At 47.6% G+C, this 8,100-nt stretch overlaps 1 long non-coding RNA gene across 1 annotated transcript; it reads right to left on the bottom strand.

Moving 5' to 3' along the window:
* Nucleotides 1–459: 459 nt before the first annotated feature.
* On the bottom strand, nt 460–2,738 carry LOC129151895 (uncharacterized). Its single transcript, XR_008558608.1, has 2 exons — nt 2,553–2,738; nt 460–1,351 (listed from the first exon to the last, which is right to left on the bottom strand). It is a non-coding gene; the product is annotated as an uncharacterized LOC129151895 (long non-coding RNA).
* Between the last annotated feature and the right edge of the window lie 5,362 nt (nt 2,739–8,100).

The raw sequence follows: 8,100 nt of genomic DNA, 5'->3' as shown, positions 1-8,100 counted from the left end.
CTCCGAAGCCTGCCATCAGAGGGACCTCGTGTTAGGGCTCCGAGCCACCTGTCCAGCCCCCTGGTGCTCCTGGCACACACTGTGTACTCTGGTTAAACTGAAGAGGTTCTTGCCTGGTTGGTGTGGCTCAGTGGTTGAGCATCGGCCTATGAGCCAGGAGGTTGAGGTTCGATTCCCAGTCAGGGCACATGCCCGGGTTGTGGGCTCGATCCTCAGTAGGGCGTGTGCAAGAGGCAGCCGATCAATGATTCTCATCATTGATGTTTCTATCTCTCTTTCTCCCTTCCTCTCTGAAAGTCAATAAAAATATATTTTAAAAAACAAAAACTGAAGAGGCTCTTCCTTTCCATGCCTCCCTGCCTTTACTCAGATGCCCCCTCTGCCTGGAATGCCCCTTCCTTACCCCATATCTGTCAGCCCAATTCTTTTTTTTTTAATTAAAAAATCTTATCATTATAGTTGATATACAATGTTATATTAGTTTCAGGTGCACAACATAGTGATTCAACATATACATACCTTACAAGGTGATCACCAAAATAAGTCTAGTACCCTATTCTTTAAATAAAAGCTTTGCCTGCCTTAAATGTTGGAATGCATGTATCTGATGAGGGATGTTTTCCAGCTTTAGGAGAAAGATGGCTATCTCCAGTGATTCACAGGCTCAGTAACTGCTCTAATGGAACCCCAGCAGCACCGGAGGGTGTCTCCAGGTGATCATTTGTAAACATCCTCTGATCAGCATGCAGGTTAACTAATATTTGCACGTTGTTGTCTTCTAGGTGCCTCCAAAGGCCAGTGTTGTGACAGAACAGATGATTCAGTCTAGACCCGATGGGAAAACAGGATATAAAACCCAATGCACCACTGACATGAGCGATGAACAATAATGACAACCTATACTTAAGTGGCAGGAGGCTTGATAATTATCCGTTGCGTATCTAGTCTCCCAACCTGAATGTATCATTAGGATGTGAAACTCATTCTAAAAATGTAAGCCCTGGGAAGCACTGGTAGGCTCCGAAAAAGTATGCACTGCAAGAACATGATGTTCGGAGCGATGTATTCACTTCTGCCTGGTTCCGTGTGCCAACATGACCACCTGCATTAAAACAAAACAGAACTGCAAACAAATTTTAGCCAAGAGTCCGAAATTTTCAGCTGGTTTCTGTAAGGCATTGATCAAATGGTTTCTGCCAATGTGGCCCACACTGTCTTTGGGGTGTCACTCATTATGTCTTAGGCCGTATACAGTGGGGGAGCCTTGTACTGCACAAATGGATGGTGGTGGCTGACGTGGCTTGCTTCCTTTGCAGGGCGGCTCTGAAGATTAATTGGATTGTAGGTCTCCCTGTAAATGGGAAAGTTTAGTGTAAATATTGGTTATTATTATTTGATCATCCATTTCCTGCTGCCTATTCCAAAGCCAGAGGCCTTACAGTTTCATTTAACAAACCGAAAAATCATCCTTAAAGTTAAGTTATAAATACTTAGTTAGTCCTGTATTGCGACCATAGGTGCCTGGGGCTTGGTTGAAAATGGGCACTAGCTTTTAGTAAGATGTTGTGATTAGAATGTGGACGGAATTGGAAAGAGCAAATTGGTTCAAAGCACTGATTTTTCCCAGTGTGGTCCTCAGACTGTTCTCGTGGTTCACAGACCTGTGGGTCTTTGAATTGGAGGAGACCACAGAGGTGAGCTCGCCTTGCCTTTTACACTTTCCAGAGACACATTCCACAGCACCCCGACAGACATCATCTAGATCTTGCTTGGACACCTTCAGGGTGGGGTGGGCTTATCACCTCAACAGCTCATTCCATTGTTAGCTATTTGCAGTCGTGGAAACATTCTTTCAACTTTTGAGCCAAAAATATGTTTCCACTTTATTTCCAACTATTGGTCTTCATTCTCAGCTCTGATGGAAAATACGGAAGCCCGCTCTTCGCCACATGGCAAGGCTTCCTGGAGAAATAACACACAGCCGGCATGCTCTCACCGGGTCCCGTCTCCTCTGAACCAAACCTCCCCTGGTCGTAGTTGATGTGGTTCCCAGAACTGTCTCACCATTTCTGATTCCCTCTCCAATATGAAGAGCGTGAGTGTTTAGAATGTGACTGTTGGGAATAGAACACTGGCAGGGAGCACCTAGGTCTTCCATGGTCTTCTAACAAAGCACACACTCCTCTGATGGTGCCCCCGTCACCCTTCCCGCATCACACACTGCAAGAGTTCAAAAGGGAACCTCCAGGCTTTTAAGTCTCCAGGGAGCCAGCAAGGACGTTGGGCCACGGGGGCAGCCGGATACTGTACGTTGTGCAGAGTGAATTCACTTGGTCTAGTTCCTACTGATCATTTCTTTATCCGAAGTGGTGGAATTCTTCCCAGTAATTCTGTAGGAGTGTTTTTCGCGGCAAGCAGTGCAGTGAATGCAGTGATAAAAGCGCACAGGCTGGCAGATCTAAGTTCCAGCATGGCTCTCCCACGTCAGCAATTTACCCACCATCTCTCAGTGTCAGTTTTCTCGTGTGTAAAAGGAGGATGGCTATGCCTACCTGACAATGTTGATGTGAGGGCTGCATGCAGTGATGTTTCCGAAGCAGGACCTGGATCGCGGGGGCTTTGGGGTGCACTCTGATGTCCTCAGCGAGTGGACTTTTTGTTGGGGTTTTGGCCTTCCTCCCTCCGAAGCAGGCCACGTAGAAATGTTTGCCACATTCTGGGGTGGTGATAAGAGCTCCGAGGAATCTAAAGCAAGGTGTGGCAAATTCTTTTGCACAGGGCCAGATGTAATTACTTTACAAGTACATCAATAGCCACGTGATCCTGGTGACTACCTCCCTGAACATAGCAACCTTGGGGCATGTGACTTAGAATCCCGGCAAATAAGGCGAAACCCAGTCTGTGGATTGAGTGAGAGACTAACAGGCAGCAGGGAAACGTTTTACACTTTCCAGTAGGAGAATATCAAGGACAGAAATGTGGAAAACACCAAGATGACCAACAGCGGACACCCTCATACAGGGTAGTCAGGAGTTTCAGCTTTGTGGGTCACATGGTTTCTGTCGCAACTACCGAACTTGCTATTGTAGTGTGAAGGCAGCAGCCATAGACAACACATACGTAGATGTGTGTGGCTGTGTTACAATAAAGCTTTATTTACAAAAAACAAACAAACAGAGGGCTGGATTTGACCCATAGGTCAGAGTTTGACAACCCTTGGCCTTAAGTCTTATTTTCTTTCATTTCTCTCTCTCTCTCCCCCTCCTTCTCTACTTCTTTTTTCCTCTTTTTCTTCCTCCCTCCCTCCCTCCCTCCCTCCCTCCCTTCCTTCCTTCCTCCCTCCCTCCCTCCCTCCCTTCCTTCCTTCCTTCCTTCCTTCCTTCCTTCCTTCCTTCCTTCCTTCCTTCCTTCCTATTATTGTGGTAAGAACACTTAACATGAAATCTAGCCTCTTAACAAAATTTGAAGTGTTTTGAAGTATTGTTAACTATTGTCACAATGTTGTACAGCAGGTCTCTAGAACTTATTCATCTTGCATAACTAAGATTTTATTCCTATTGAACAGCAACTCCCTGTTTCCCCTCCTCCCAGCCTCTGACAGCTACCATTCCACTCTCTGCTTCTATGAGTTGGACTATTTAAAGTTCCTCATGTAAGTGGACTCATGCAATGCCTGTCTTTCTGTGACTGGTTTATTTCACTCAGCATAATGTCCTCAAGATTTACCTATGTTGTCACATATGGCAGGATTTCCTTCTTTTTTGGAGGCTGAATAATATTCCATTGTATGTATATGACACATTTCTTTACCCACTCATCTATGATGGACATTTAGGTTGTTTCCACATCTTAGCTATTGTGAATAATGCTGCAATTAACATGGTGGGAAGGGCAGATATCTCTTTAAGATCCTGATCTCAGTGCTTTTGGATAAATAACCCAGAAGTGGGATTTCAATTTTTTGAGGAACCTCCGTTCTGTTTTCCATAGTGGCTACACCAATTGACATTTCCACCAACACTGAGAATGTACAATTGTGTTCTCCGCGTCCTTGCCAACACTTGTTCTTTGGCATGTTTGATAACAGCCATCCTAACAAGTCTGAACTGGTTGGAGTTTTGCTTTCTGATCTCTGCCCTGGGGACCTGTTTCTGTTGCATTCTTCTTTCCAGGAGCGTCTCTCTCCCACCCTGAGGGCCATTAGGATCCCCTCTGGGCTCATTGGGCACAAAGCTCCCTCACCTGTCTGAAGATTTGTTTCAAATACTTGTAGCTCTTAGAGGGGCAAGGACCTCCATCTGCTCTCCTTGAGAGAGAGGGAAAGTATGTATAAACCCTTCAGAGGAGACCCACTAGGGACATGGATACATTCTCACTCAGGGCAAAGTACCCGTGTCCTGTGTTTCCACTTAAATCATCTGTTGGTGTGTAAAGTACCCCGCTGTATGCCTCCATGACACCCAAACGTTTGCTTTGTAGCATTTAGTTCAATTACAATTATTTGTGTAATATTCAGTATAATAGTTCCCTTCCTCTTTCTCTATGAAGGCAGAGACATGTTTGAATTGCTGTCTAGGCTGCATCTCTAGCATCGATTAGAGTGACCAACACACTCACCAAATAGCTGCTGAAGTTCGGCCCCTTAGCTCATCCACAGAACTTTTTTTAGACCTTATTTGCCAGACTTCCTCTTCCTAATACTGTGGGGGAAAGTTTGACTTTCAATTGTTAATGGACTCCAGGCCTGAAGACAAGACATATGCTGTAGATGTGACCTTGACCAAAGACCTACAGTGTCAGGTCTCAGAAGTTTTCTTGGTAACTATCACTGACACATCTTCTCTGTTTATTTATATGATTGACAGGGATTTATTGGAGGGAGGTGACATTAATAACTTAAGAACTATTCTTTTGAAACTTAGGGATGGTGATTCATTCAATATTTCTTCCTTACAGAAAGAAACCTTTATAATTTTTGTACCTGATATACCTTTTTCTGATCCTGAGATTGGGTTTTGTTAACTAAGTTAGGGAGGGATTTTCCTTTTGTAAACATTAACGGCAGCAGAGGGAACTTAAACGCTGAATTCCGTGTTCACAAGCCCGTCGTGGAAGGGCAGTCACGTGAGCAGTCCCAGAGTGAACAGAGTTGGCTGACCTCCACAAAGCAGGAGGGCCAAGTGCTGGACAGACAGGCTGCTGGGAGAGTTTCAGGGCTCGGCCCAGGCTGCTCACACCCCCAGGAGGGTAAAAGGCTCTGGGTTAGTTATAACTTACCTGGCAGGCAGAGTGAGGTGGGGGAAATATTGATGACGTGGCTCTTTCCCTGTGACTTTGTGTTTCCAGCCACCTGGTGCCCGCTATGGGTCTCAGTGGAGGGCAGATCCCGAGTTAGCACCCCTTCTTCCCAACTACAGCCGTGCTAAAGGCTCATTCGGTCTCCCGTGGCCCTTGCTACAGTAATTTGGCTGAATAACTGCAGTCTCTACTTTGTCCCATGAATTCTTACAGGCTTGAGAGGCTCAGTGTGGTTTCCTCATCTTCTCTTTCCCCCTTTGTGTGGGTTCTGTAGCGGGTTGAATAGTACCCCCTCTCCCAAAGATATGTCTGAGTCCTAACCCCTGGCATCTGTGAAGGTAACCTTATTTGGGGAAAAAAAAAAAAAAAAAGATCTTGAGATGAGATCATTCTGGACATAGAGTGGGCCCTAGGTCAGTGGTCGGCAAACTCATTAGTCAACAGAGCCAAATATCAACAGTACAACGATTGAAATTTCTTTTGAGAGCCAAATTTTTTAAACTTAAACTTCTTCTAACGCCACTTCTTCAAAATAGACTCGCCCAGGCCCAGGCCGTGGTATTTTGTGGAAGAGCCACACTCAAGGAGCCAAAGAGCCGCACGTGGCTCGCGAGCCGCAGTTTGCCGACCACGGCCTTAGGTCAATGACAGGTGCCCTTATAAGAGGAGAGGACACATAGACTCAAAAGAAGAGATTACGTGAAGTCTGACCAGTAATTAGAGTGATACGGCCCCGAGCCAAAGGAATGCCAAAGATTGTATCAGGTGGAGGCAGGGCTTGGAACCCCTGGAAGGCACCAATCTTTCTGACACCTGATTTGGGACTGCTTGAAGGAAAACAGCGCCGGGTCATGTGCTGTTAACCACAGCCCTGGGGTTTCTCCTCCTCTAAAGCCAGGGGCTGTCCACGGCAGATAACACCTCCCTTATCCTTCTCAGCTGGGAAACGGGAGGCTGACCATGCTTAGTGACCACCGGCCGGCTGGGCGGGTGGGAGGGCAGCCTGGTCACGGACTTCCCCGTGCCTCTCCTCTCTCCACTCCTCCTTTGCTTCTTAGCGTATAAGCGGGGAGAGCACAGCGCAGCTGTTCACAGCAGCTGCCGCCAGCTAGACCACAAGTACGGTCCATGCTCTAAGTGATGAAGTCTTCCTTAAAGGGGCGAAGTAAAGCAACACTTAACTTCAGAGAAAAGAAACCCTCCCACCCTCACTTCTCTGGTCTTCCCTCTCCCAGGCTCCAGCCTTTCCACGTGACGCCGGAGCGGTGGGGCCCGAAGCAGAGAGAGTGAGTCCCAGGCACGTGTGCCTGAGACACCCTGGGGAACCACTAAGGGGTCAAGGTGGGGGATGGTTCGCTGGGGCTGTTTGAGCTTCCATCGTTTTCAAAATGTTGCAAGTTCATTTTGGGGTTGCTGTGCGAGACTCTTCATCTGTCCTATCGGCTAAAAAAAAAACAAAACAAAACCAAAACAAAGCAATTGTCTCACCTAACGATAAAGAGGGATGCTGTTGGCAGCCACTAAATGGCCCCGTGCCCCAGCCTCAGTCAAGACATTCCTGTTACTGCACGCACACCATGGAGAGTTGCTCTCATGGGCGTCCTTTCATTCGGGGCGCCCAGTAGTCCGTGAGATAAGTACGGCAAGGATTATTATCCCATTTTTTAAACGAGAGAACAGAGGTTGATGAGACTCAGAGGTTACAGGTGGGCAGCAGGGAAATCAGAGGGAATTCCAAGCTTGGGGAGGAGCGTGGGCTGGAGGATGAGTGTGAAGGAGTCTGGAGCAGTGAGGAAATCTTCATGGCTGGGGAGCAGGATGGGGGGGGGGCGGGGGAGTGGTGGAGAACGTGCCACTGGAGAGCTCTGCCATTTGAAGCTGTTAGGAATGTCAACCAGAGACAATGAGAGCATCCTGTGGTTGGTGTGCAGAGATGTCCCCCGGAGCCTGCACGCTTAATAAGAGGTGGATTTGGGTAAAACAGCGTCTCCTCACCCTAACGATGGCCCACCGTAATGATACTTCATGCGAGTCCGATGAATGAACTCTGTCCTCTACAGCAGAGAGCGGAGGCTGCTGTGGTAGCGAGTGTTCCATCATGGGCTTGGCTGTTGAACGGGGTCCCCCTGGGCAAGGCAGCGTTTGGGAACTTGGCTCTCTCTGGCCCTGGGAAGCCTGGGCTGGTGGATGTGACGGTTGGGCTGTTATCCGGCTGCGGCTGCGTTGAGCTTTGAGAGGAGGAACTTGGCACCTCCACAGCCCTCAGCAGGAGGCCTGTCCTCAGCTGGTCTGACACATCACATTTGCTTCTTGATTTGCACACAGAAAATGCATTTCCCCAACGACCCTCTCCCCAGAGCCTCACCAGTTAGAACTGCTTTTGTCCTTTGCCTCCTTTTGTTGACCAGCTGGGAAATTAGTTAGAAGGGAGAAGAAAGGGAAGTTGTCTTTGTGGGCCGTGGCCCTGGAGAGCTGGCTGCTAATGAAGAGGCCCTGAATGGTCCGATTGTGCTGCTGTTTATATAGTTTTCATTTTAATTTGCATCCGTACCAGGCTCGGATCCCAACAGTCATTTGGCCTTGTTTGGGGCCTTTATCTCCTCCGTAGAGCCAAACCTGCCAGCTTATCATTTGCCTCATGGAAATTAATGGGGGTCCCCCTCCCTTCACTTGGACCATGTGCTGCTGCGTTGTTTATACATGCCCCGAGAGAAAGAAACCCTCCCAGAGCCGTAGGAGAAGGTTTCCTTCCTCTTGTTCATGGATCATCTGACACTTGGTCCTCCGGTTAAAATGTTTCTA

Source organism: Eptesicus fuscus, chromosome 16, assembly GCF_027574615.1.
Source record: "Eptesicus fuscus isolate TK198812 chromosome 16, DD_ASM_mEF_20220401, whole genome shotgun sequence".
In the NCBI taxonomy this organism is placed as follows: domain Eukaryota; kingdom Metazoa; phylum Chordata; class Mammalia; order Chiroptera; family Vespertilionidae; genus Eptesicus; species Eptesicus fuscus.
This window is presented reverse-complemented; position numbering and strand designations above follow the sequence as displayed.